The sequence below is a fragment of the Oncorhynchus gorbuscha genome, linkage group LG12, assembly GCF_021184085.1.
Source record: "Oncorhynchus gorbuscha isolate QuinsamMale2020 ecotype Even-year linkage group LG12, OgorEven_v1.0, whole genome shotgun sequence".
NCBI lineage: Eukaryota > Metazoa > Chordata > Actinopteri > Salmoniformes > Salmonidae > Oncorhynchus > Oncorhynchus gorbuscha.
In genome coordinates this window covers 81978839-81991736 of record NC_060184.1, presented here as the reverse complement: position 1 = coordinate 81991736, position 12898 = coordinate 81978839, and the positions used below count along the sequence as shown (strand labels likewise).

General features: G+C 44.1%; 1 pseudogene; it reads right to left on the bottom strand.

Annotated features, from left to right (window-relative positions):
- Positions 1–12898, bottom strand: part of LOC123990432 — a 67997-nt pseudogene that overhangs the window by 8574 nt on the left and 46525 nt on the right.

Below are 12898 nucleotides of genomic sequence, written 5' to 3'. Positions count from 1 at the left end.
TCTGGTCTCTGTTAGCACAGGGCTAGTCTGGTCTCTGTTAGCCCAGGGCTAGTCTGGTCTCTGTTAGCCCAGGGCTAGTCTGGTCTCTGTTAGCCCAGGGCTAGTCTGGTCTCTGTTAGCCCAGGGCTAGTCTGGTCTCTGTTAGCCCAGCGCTAGTATGGTCTCTGTTAGCCCAGGCTTAGTCTGTTTTCTGTTAGCCCAGGGCTAGTCTGTTCCCTGTTAGCCCAGGGCTAGTCCATTCTCTGTTAGCCCAGTGCTAGTCTGTTCTCTGTTAGCCCAGGGCTAGTGTGCTCTCTGTTAGCCCAGTGATAGTCTGTTCTCTGTTAGCCCAGGGCTAGTCTGTTCTCTGTTAGCCCAGGGCTAGTCTGTTTAAAAAAAATATATGTATATATTTTTAAATTTCACCTTTTAACAGCTAGGCTAGTTGAGAACCAGTTCTCATTTCCAACTGCGACCTGTTGCTGCTCTAGCCAACTGACATGTTGACAAACCTATTATTGTTGCCTTGTCTAGACAATTATATTTTTGGCTGAACCCAGAATCAGTCTGGTACCTTAAATATAAAGACGGAGTAAAATGGTTGTAGAACTTGGCTACAAAGCTGAAGCATTGCCAGTACATAAACAACGTCTGTTAACCTCTAACGCTACAATACAGAGCTACAACCACTAGTGAGTAACTTCTCTGTTAGCTCTATCTTGTCAGACAGGACAGCAGTCCCAAACACTCTCAAAGCCAAGGGGACAGGTTGTACTTTAGGGTCACAGTGTTGTTGTCATAGCGATTATGTCTGTGTGTCTGGAGAATGTAGTCAGTGTTAGCGGAGGCAGGAAGTTGGCAGGCGGTGGTTGGCAGAACAGTTGGCTATTGGTTGGCAGGGCCGTGTGGATCTGCGGGCTAGAGTGGTGCCAGTGAGCCAAAGCCAGGGGGGAGGTCAATGTGCTTGGCCCACGGTAGAGCTGGCCAGGGCTGGGTAGAGAGAAGGGCAGGGTGCACCCCAAATGGTACCCTATTCCCTATAGGTCCTGTCAAAACCACTACATAGGGAATAGAGTACCATTTGACTAGAGACACTACATAGGGAATAGGGTACCATTTGACCAGAGGCACTACATATGGGATGGGTCAGAGTCCGGGGATGGCTTTCTTGGCATCCAGAGACAGAACGTAGTGTTAGTGTAGATGGAGCTCAGACCGTAGGTAATGTGCTGGAGCTACAATTACAGCCAAGGACAGTTGCACATAACACAATGGTTCTGACCATGAGAATACAGGGAGCTCCAAAAGTATTGGGATAGTAACAATTCTGTTGTTTGATTTGGCTCAGTACTCCAGCACTCTGGATTTTAAATGATAAAGTGACTATGAGTGTAGACTGTCAGCTATAATTTAAGAGTATATTCATCCATATCGGGTGAACCATTTAGAAATTACAGCACTTTGTTTTGTGCATGGCCCTACATTTTAGCAAGTAAGAGGCATAAATATCATACCCCACCCAAAAGGCTAACCTCCCATGTTATTGTAATGGTGAGAGGTTAGCATGTCTTGGAGATATGATATAAAATGCTATCCTCCCATGTTATTGTAATGGTGTGAGGTTATCATGTCTTGGAGATATGATATAAAATGCTAACCTCCCATGTTATTGTAATGGTGAGAGGTTAGCATGTCTTGGAGATATGATATAAAATGCTATCCTCCCATGTTATTGTAATGGTGTGAGGTTATCATGTCTTGGAGATATGATATAAAATGCTAACCTCCCATGTTATTGTAATGGTGAGAGGTTAGCATGTCTTGGAGATATGATATAAAATGCTAACCTCCCATGTTATTGTAATGGTGAGAGGTTAGCATGTCTTGGAGATATGATATAAAATGCTATCCTCCCATGTTATTGTAATGGTGAGAGGTTATCATGTCTTGGGGATATGATATAAAATGCTATCCTCCCATGTTATTGTAATGGTGAGAGGTTATCATGTCTTGGGGATATGATATGAAATGCTATCCTCCCATGTTATTGTAATGGTGAGAGGTTAGCATGTCTTGGGGATATGATATGAAATGCTATCCTCCCATGTTATTGTAATGGTGAGAGGTTATCATGTCTTGGGGATATGATATGAAATGCTATCCTCCCATGTTATTGTAATGGTGAGAGGTTATCATGTCTTGGGGATATGATATGAAATGCTATCCTCCCATGTTATTGTAATGGTGAGAGGTTATCATGTCTTGGGGATATGATATAAAATGCTATCCTCCCATGTTATTGTAATGGTGAGAGGTTATCATGTCTTGGGGATATGATATGAAATGCTAACCTCCCATGTTATTGTAATGGTGAGAGGTTATCATGTCTTGGGGATATGATATGAAATGCTAACCTCCCATGTTATTGTAATGGTGAGAGGTTATCATGTATTGGGGATATGATATAACATGCTAACCTCCCATGTTATTGTAATGGTGAGAGGTTATCATGTCTTGGGGATATGATATGAAATGCTAACCTCCCATGTTATTGTAATGGTGAGAGGTTATCATGTCTTGGGGATATGATATGAAATGCTATCCTCCCATGTTATTGTAATGGTGAGAGGTTAGCATGTCTTGGGGATATGATATAACATGCTAACCTCCCATGTTATTGTAATGGTGAGAGGTTATCATGTCTTGGGGATATGATATGAAATGCTAACCTCCATGTTATTATAATGGTGAGAGGTTATCATGTCTTGGGGATATGATATGAAATGCTATCCTCCCATGTTATTGTAATGGTGAGAGGTTAGCATGTCTTGGGGATATGATATAACATGCTAACCTCCCATGTTATTGTAATGGTGAGAGGTTAGCATGTCTTGGGGATATGATATAAAATGCTATCCTCCCATGTTATTGTAATGGTGAGAGGTTAGCATGTCTTGGAGATATGATATGAAATGCTATCCTCCCATGTTATTGTAATGGTGAGAGGGGTTATCATGTCTTGGGGATATGCTAAAAATGCTATCCTCCATGTTATTGTAATGGTGAGAGGGTTAGCATGTCTTGGGGATATGATATAAATGCTAACCTCCCCTGTTATTGTAATGGTGAGAGGTTAGCATGTCTTGGGATATGATATAAAATGCTATCCTCCCATGTTGTGTAATGGTGAGAGGTTAGCATGTCTTGGGGATATGATATAAAATGCTATCCTCATGTTATTTAGTAATGGTGAGAGGTTAGCATGTCTTAGGGATATGATATAAATGCTATCCTCCCATGTTATTTGTAATGGTGAGAGGTTAGCATGTCTTGGGGATATGATATAAATGCTATCCTCCCATGTTATTGTAATGGTGAGAGGTTAGCATGTCTTAGGGATATGATATAAAATGCTAACCTCCATGTTATTGTAATGGTGAGAGGTTAGCATGTGTAAGGATATGATATAAAATGCTATCCTCCCATGTTGTGTAATGGTGAGAGGTTATATGTCTTGAGAATATGATATAAAATGCTATCCTCCCATGTTATTGTAATGGTGAGAGGTTAGCATGTCTTGGGGATATGATATAAAATGCTAACCTCCATGTTATTGTAATGGTGAGAGGTTATGTCTTATGATATAAAATGCTAACCTCCCATGTTATTGTAATGGTGAAGGTTAGTGTCTTAAGGAATATGATATAAAATACTATCACTCCCATGTTATTGTAATGGTGAGAGGGATTAGCATGTCTTAGGGATATGATATAAAATGCTAACCTCCATATTTACTTAATAGTGAGAGTTAGCATATTGGGGATATGATATAAAATGCTATCCTCCCATGTTATTGTAATGGTGAGAGGTTAGCATGTCTTAAGGGATATGATATAAAATGCTATCCTCCATGTTATTGTAATGGTGAGGGTTAGCATGTCTTGGGGATATGATATAAAATGCTAACCTCCATGTTATGTAATGGTGAGGTTAGCATGTCTTGGGGATATGATATAAAATGCTAACCTCCCATGTTGTAATGGTGAGAGGTTAGCATGTGCTTGGGATATGATATAAAATGCTATGTTATTGTAATGGTGAGAGGTTAGCATGTCTTGAGATATATTATTTTTGTGGCTAACTTTCTCACTCATCATTATTCACAATTCATTCAGGACTATCCAAAAATCATGGTAGCATTGATATTTTTAATTTACAATAAAAGTGACTCCAAAAATGACACAATCCTCTGTTTACCAATCATTTCCACAACATGTGAAACAACCAAAAACAAACTGCAAATGCAACAACAAGTTTGAAGAGTCAAAAGCTTAATGTAGTCATTGTGTGCTAGGAATATGGGACCAAATACTACACTGGTAAGTGAATTTGTTCCAATACTTTTTGTCCCCTAAAACGGGGGAACTATGTACAGGAAGTGATGTAATCTCTAAAAGGTTTACCTGTTATGGATAAAAAATACCCTCAAATTAAAGCTGACAGGCAGCACTTTAATGTCATCAATCCAAAGTACAGAGTACAGAAACAAAACTGTCACTGTCCCAATACTGTTGGAGCTCACTGTATTACAGGATGTGAGATAGTCATTACTCAACAACTTGACCATTTTTAAAGCAGTTTCCTGGAACAGAACAGAGCAGCCAATGAGCTGAATGGGAGGCAGTTAACCGGAACAGAACAGCCAATTAGCTGAAGGGAATGGGAGGCAGTTTCCTGGAACAGAACAGAGCAGCCAATGAGCTGAATGGGAGGCAGTTAACCGGAACAGAACAGCCAATGAGCTGAAGGGAATGGGAGGCAGTTTCCTGGAACAGAACAGAGCAGCCAATGAGCTGAATGGGAGGCAGTTAACCGGAACAGAACAGCCAATGAGCTGAAGGGAATGGGAGGCAGTTTCCTGGAACTGAACAGAGCAGCCAATGAGCTGAAGGGAATGGGAGGCAGTTAACTGGAACAGAACAGCCAATGAGCTGAAGGGAATGGGAGGCAGTTAACTGGAACAGAACGGAGCAGCCAATGAGGTGAAGGGAATGGGAGGCAGTTAACTGGAACAGAACGGAGCAGCCAATGAGGTGAAGGGAATGGGAGGCAGTTAACTGGAACAGAACAAAGCAACCAATGAGGTGAAGGAATGGGAGGCAGTTAACTGGAACAGAACGGAGCAGCCAATGAGGTGAAGGGAATGGGAGGCAGTTAACTGGAACAGAACGGAGCAGCCAATGAGGTGAAGGGAATGGGGAGGCAGTTAACTGGAACAGAACGGAGCAGCCAATGAGGTGAAGGAATGGGAGGCAGTTAACTGGAACAGAACGGAGCAGCCAATGAGGTGAAGGGAATGGGAGGCAGTTAACTGGAACAGAACGGAGCAGCCAATGAGGTGAAGGGAATGGGAGGCAGTTAACTGGAACAGAACAGAGCAGCCAATGAGCTGAATGGGAGGCAGTTAACTGGAACAGAACAGAGCAACCAATGAGGTGAAGGGAATGGGAGGCAGTTTCCTGGAACTGAACAGAGCAGCCAATGAGCTGAAGGGAATGGGAGGCAGTTAACTGGAACAGAACAGAGCAACCAATGAGGTGAAGGGAATGGGAGGCAGTTAACTGGAACTGAACAGAGCAGCCAATGAGCTGAAGGGAATGGGAGGCAGTTAACTGGAACAGAACAGAACAGCCAATGAGCTGAAGGGAATGGGAGGCAGTTAACTGGAACAGAACAGAGCAGCCAATGAGCTGAAGGGAATGGGAGGCAGTTAACTGGAACAGAACAGAGCAGCCAATGAGCTGAATGGGAGGCAGTTTCCTGGAACTGAACAGAGCAGCCAATGAGCTGAAGGGAATGGGAGGCAGTTAACTGGAACAGAACAGAACAGCCAATGAGCTGAAGGGAATGGGAGGCAGTTAACTGGAACAGAACAGGGGAACAGGAGTGGATGACTGTGTGTGTGAGGGTTATATCCCAAATGTCACCAGCCTTACCAGTCTTCCAATGCAGGCACCACAGAGCAGAAAAGCAACAACGTTTTTTTTTTAAATGACAAACATATGTCACTTTAAAGCTCTTAGTGTCAATCGCTTCCATGTGTGAACTTTCACGAAGCACCAGGCAGGCATTTATAGCTCCTAACGTCGACCAAATAATGCTAAAAATAGATATCCCCAACCGGCCTGTGTGTGTGTGTGCTTGTCTGAAGAGGACACTGAGTTTTGACAGTGTGAGGGCACCTCCCGTGTGTGTGTGTGTGCGTGTGTCAGTTTACCCTCTCTCCACCAGGAATGTATCTCTCCAGACTTTGGGTTTTCCGATTGCGTTTGAATCTGGAAAGACAGAATGCCTCTTTAGTTGATAGAATTCAAAGTGGGCCTGACATTACACTTACCAATGGCTCCTTTCCAAATGGCGCCCTACGTAGTGCACTCCATTTGACCAGGACAAATTGAGTTACCCATAGGATCCTGGTCAAAAGCAGTGCACTACGTAGGAATAGGGTGCCATTTGGGACTCAAACCATGAGCTACGTTGGTCTGCCAGTGCACAGCCAGAGCTATGATTATAAGATTCCTAAAGATTTGCGGAGTCAAGATAAGGAACTGAAATGTGTTCAACGTGAAACCCTGAATCATGACTTGGTTTACAGGATCGATATCCCACAGATGTTTTGTTTTACCTTGCTCTGTCTCCCTATTTCCCATAGTGCTCTGGCTAAGACTAGTGTCAGTTTATAGGGAATATGGAGCCATTTGGGATGCACTTTTAGTCTGTGAATGTTTTATTTTGAGACTGGAAGTGTGTGCTTTATGTAACCGCTACATATTTTTTGTGTGTTTTGTAACATGTGTGTAAACACTGCAATGTTTAAAACGTCAGAATGACGTGATCTAAATGTATCCAATGGTTTATAGCAGAATATATTTTGTGTGGAAAGGTTTTACTTGAAATAGAAAGATGCTTAATCTCAATGGCATTACCTGGTGTTCTAAATGTTGAGTGTTCTAAATGTTGGGTGTTCTAAATGTTGAGTGTTCTAAATGTTGGGTGTTCTAAATGTTGGGTGTTCTAAATGTTGAGTGTTCTAAATGTTGAGTGTTCTAAATGTTGAGTGTTCTAAATGTTGAGTGTTTAATTTTTTATGATTTTTCTCCCCAATTTCGTGGTATCCTATTGTAGTTACCATCTTGTTTTCGTCGTGCAACTCCCGTTCGGGAGAGGCAAAGGTCGAGAGCTGTTTCCGGATGCCAAGCCGTACTTTCTTGACACAATGCCAACCCGGAAGCCAGCCGCACCAATGTGTCGGAGGAAACACCGTACACCTGGCGACCGTGTCAGCGGGCATTGCCCGGCCCGCCACAGGAGTCTCTAAAGCCCGATGGGACAAGAACATCCCTGCCGGCCAAACCTTCCCCTAACCCGGACGACGTTGGGCCAAATGTACGCCTCCCCATGGGTCTCCCGGTCGCGGCCGGCTGCGACAGAGCCTGGACTCAAACCAGGATCTCTAGTGGCACAGCTAGCACTGTGATGCAGTGCCTTAGACCACTGCACCACTCGGGAGGCCTGAGTAGAATATATATTTCAAAATTATATGCCACCCTTCATACCTGTTGTTGTATATGAACCCCATTTCTACCTGTTGTATATGAACCCCATTCCTACCTGTTGTATATGAACCCCATTCCTACCTGTTGTATATGAACCCCATTCCTACCTGTTGTATAAGAACCCCATTCCTACCTGTTGTATAATAACCCCATTCCTACCTGTTGTATATCACCCCATTCCTACCTGTTGTATATCACCCCATTCCTACCTGTTGTATATGAACCCCATTCCTACCTGTTGTATATGAACCCCATTCCTACCTGTTGTATATCACCCCATTCCTACCTGTTGTATATGAACCCCATTCCTACCTGTTGTATATGAACCCCATTCCTACCTGTTGTATATCACCCCATTCCTACCTGTTGTATATGAACCCCATTCCTACCTGTTGTATATCACCCCATTCCTACCTGTTGTATATGAACCCCATTCCTACCTGTTGTATATGAACCCAATTCCTACCTGTTGTATATGAACCCCATTCCTACCTGTTGTATATCACCCCATTCCTACCTGTTGTATATCACCCCATTCCTACCTGATGTATATGAACCCCATTCCTACCTGTTGTATATCACCCCATTCCTACCTGTTGTATATGAACCCCATTCCTACCTGTTGTATATGAACCCCATTCCTACCTGATGTATATGAACCCCATTCCCACCTGATGTATATCACCCCATTCCTACCTGTTGTATATCACCCCATTCCTACCTGTTGTATATCACCCCATTCCTACCTGATGTATATGAACCCCATTCCTACCTGATATATATGAACCCCATTCCTACCTGTTGTATATGAACCCCATTCCTACCTGTTGTATATCACCCCATTCCCACCTGATGTATATGAACCCCATTCCTACCTGATATATATGAACCCCATTCCTACCTGTTGTATATGAACCCCATTCCTACCTGTTGTATATCACCCCACTCCTACCTGATGTATATGAACCCCATTCCTACCTGATGTATATGAACCCCATTCCTACCTGTTGTATATGAACCCCATTCCTACCTGTTGTATATGAACCCCATTCCTACCTGTTGTATATCACCCCATTCCTACCTGTTGTATATCACCCCATTCCTACCTGTTGTATATGAACCCCATTCCTACCTGTTGTATATGAACCCAATTCCTACCTGTTGTATATGAACCCCATTCCTACCTGTTGTATATCACCCCATTCCTACCTGTTGTATATGAACCCCATTCCTACCTGTTGTATATCACCCCATTCCTACCTGATGTATATGAACCCCATTCCTACCTGTTGTATATCACCCCATTCCTACCTGTTGTATATGAACCCCATTTCTACCTGTTGTATATGAACCCCATTTCTACCTGTTTGTATATCACCCCATTCCCACCTGATGTATATGAACCCCATTCCCACCTGATGTATATCACCCCATTCCTACCTGTTGTATATGAACCCCATTCCTACCTGATGTACATGAACCCCATTCCTACCTGTTGTATATGAACCCCATTCCTACCTGATGTATATGAACCCCATTCCCACCTGATGTATATGAACCCCATTCCTACCTGTTGTATATGAACCCCATTCCTACCTGTTGTATATGAACCCCATTCCTACCTGTTGTATATGAACCCCATTCCTACCTGTTGTGAACCCCCATTCCTACCTGTTGTATATGAACCCCATTCCTACCTGTTGTATATGAACCCCATTCCTACCTTTGTATATAACCCCATTCCTACCTGTTGTATATCACCCCATTCCTACCTGATGTATATGAACCCCATTCCCACCTGATGTATATCACCCCATTCCTACCTGTTGTATATGAACCCCATTCCTACCTGATGTACATGAACCCCATTCCTACCTGTTGTATATGAACCCCATTCCTACCTGATATATATGAACCCCATTCCTACCTGTTGTATATCACCCCATTCCTACCTGTTGTATATCACCCCACCTACCTGATGTATATGAACCCCATTCCTACCTGATGTATATGAACCCCATTCCTACCTGTTGTATATGAACCCCATTCCTACCTGTTGTATATGAACCCCTTTCCTTCCATGTTGTATATAATCCCCATTCCTACCTGTTGTATATGAACCCCATTCCTACCTGTTGTATATGAACCCCATTCCTACCTGTTGTATATGAACCCCATTCCCACCTGTTTCCAGTCTTCTCCTGGTCCAGTAGTTTGAGGATGGACTTCCCGTCCATGTCTGGAGGCGTGTCCAGCCCAGCCATGTGCAGTATGGTGGGGGCCAGATCAATGTTCAACACCAGCTGAGGGACACTGGGGAAGAACAGTACAACAACGTCATTAACACCAACAGACACAACTAATGCTTGGCACTCAGCATTAGGAGATGGATTGAGGGGGGCTAACTCCCTGCAACAGACAAGCGCCTGGTCCACGAGGTGTACTTGTACATCAAGCGACCCCACGCTACTGAAATACAGAAACAGTAGATGCAGAAACAGGAAATACAGAAACAGGAGATGCAGAAACAGGAAATACAGAAACAGGAGATGCAGAAACAGGAAATACAAAAACAGGAAATACAGAAACAGGAAATACAGACACAGGAGATGCAGAAACAGGAAATACAGGAAATACAGAAACAGGAAATACAGGAAATACAGAAACAGGAAATACAGAAACAGGAAATGCAGAGACAGGAGATGCAGAAACAGGAAATACAAAGACAGGAGATGCAGAAACAGGAAATACAAAAACAGGAAATATAGAAACAGGAAATACAAAAACAGGAAATACAGAATCAGGAAATGCAGAAACAGGAGATGCAGAAACAGGAGATGCAGAAACAGGAAATACAGAAACAGGAAATGCAGAAAAAGGAAATGCAGAAACAGGAGATGCAGAAACAGGAAATACAGAAACAGGAAATACAGAAACAGGAAATACAGAAACAGGAGATGCAGAAACAAGAAATGCAGAAACAGGAAATACAGAAACAGGAAATGCAGAAACAAGAAATACAGGAAATACAGAAACAGGAAATGCAGAGACAGGAGATGCAGAAACAGGAAATAGAAAAACAGGAAATATAGAAACAGGAAATACAAAAACAGGAAATGCAGAAACAGGAGATGCAGAAACAGGAAATGCAGAAACTGGAAATGCAGAAACAGGAAATGCAGAAACAGGAGATGCAGAAACAGGAAATACAGAAACAGGAAATACAGAAACAGGAAATGCAGAAACATGAGATGCAGAAACAGGAAATGCAGAAACAGGAAATACAAAAACAGGAAATGCAGAAACAGGAAATGCAGAAACAGAGATGCAGAAACAGGAAATGCAGAAACAGGAGATGCAGAAACAGGAGATGCAGAAACAGGAAATACAGAAACAGGAAATACAGAAACAGGAAATACAGAAACAGGAGATGCAGAAACAGGAAATACAGAAACAGGAAATACAGAAACAGGAAATACAAAAACAGAAAATACAGAAACAGGAAATGCAGAAACAGGAGATGCAGAAACAGGAAATACAGAAACAGGAAATACAGAAACAGGAAATACAAAAACAGAAAATACAGAAACAGGAAATACAGAAACAGGCTCCTACCCTGTGGCTTGGACATGGCTTACTTACACAGCTCCAGGTTCGACGTTGGGCCCGCGGAGAAAGAAGGGCACTCTGATGTCAAAGTCGTAGGGCATGGACTTCCCCTTGACCAGCCCAAACTGGCCAATGTGGTAGCCGTGGTCAGCCGTGTAGATTATGTAGGTGTTGTCCAGTTCCCCACTCTCTACCAACATCTCATATACCTTTGGGGGTGAGGGGGGACAGAGAGGGAGAGACAGAGAGAGAGACAGAGTGGGAGAGATGGAGAAGGCATCAATCTAGCAGAAAAAAACACCTACTCTATATTCAGGCAAACGGCAAAAGAAGCACAATTGAAATTGATAAGAAACAAAACAAAAAAGACCTCAGATGAGAACTGGTTCGTTGCGGATTGTAAAATTATAAGGAAAAAACTTGTCGTGGACCGTTAAGGTGCCCCCGTCGAGAGTGATACAAGTCGTCTCAGAAATCAGAAGTCAAGAGATACAATTGTTCTAGAGTATGAAAGTCAGATATGACCTGTCCGAGCTGTCCGTCGGTGATAAGTCAAGTAGCACTATCATGCCCTCTTAAGGAAGGCACGCTCCTTATATGCTCTTTTCGGGACCAGGTCGGTTTTAGCGCTGAGTCATATTCTAACCTTGTGGCGAGCTATTTCTGTAAAGGGTCAGTTTGACATGTTACTGTGAAACATTACTAATGACAGATGCATCCTCTATCCCCAACTCTTGCATCAGTTTAACCCATTCAACTTCTACTGCTAGTCTAGTTCTTCCTCGTTCCGTCGATGGCCCGCTCACTCCCCCTTCTGGGGGCGGCGCCCGAATGCAAGGCATCTCTTCAGGTCAGCTCTCTCCCCTTCTGGGGGCGGGCGCCCCCGAATGCAAGGCATCTCTTCAGGTCAGCTCTCCCCTTCTGGGGGGCGGCGCCCGAATGCAAGGCATCTCTTCAGGCCAGCTCTCCCCCTTCTGGGGCGGGCGCCCGAATGCAAGGCATCTCTTCAGGTCAGCTCTCTCCCCTTCTGGGGCGGCGCCCAATGCAAGGCATCTCTTCAGGCCAGCTCTCCCCCTTCTGGGGCGGCGCCCAATGCAAGGCATCTCTTCAGGCCAGCTCTCCCCCTTCTGGGGCGGCGCCCGAATGCAAGGCATCTCTTCAGGTCAGCTCTCTCCCCTTCTGGGGCGGCGCCCGAATGCAAGGCATCTCTTCAGGCCAGCTCTCCCCCTTCTGGGCGGGCGCCCGAATGCAAGGCATCTCTTCAGGTTGACCTTGACAAAGTACAGGCTCAGTGAGCACTTCCTTGGCATTGAGAAGGGTAGACACAGGAAAACCTGGCTCCCTGTAGAGGAAAGGCTGTGCAACCACTGCATCACAGCAGAACCTGGCTCCCTGTAGAGGAAAGGCTGTGCAACCACTGCACAACAGCAGAACCTGGCTCCCTGTAGAGGAAAGGCTGTGCAACCACTGCACCACAGCAGAACCTGGCTCCCTGTAGAGGAAAGGCTGTGCAACCACTGCACAACAGCAGAACCTGGCTCCCTGTAGAGGAAAGGCTGTGCAACCACTGCACCACAGCAGAACCTGGCTCCCTGTAGAGGAAAGGCTGTGCAACCACTGCACAACAGCAGAACCTGGCTCCCTGTAGAGGAAAGGCTGTGCAACCACTGCACAACAGCAGAACCTGGGACGGA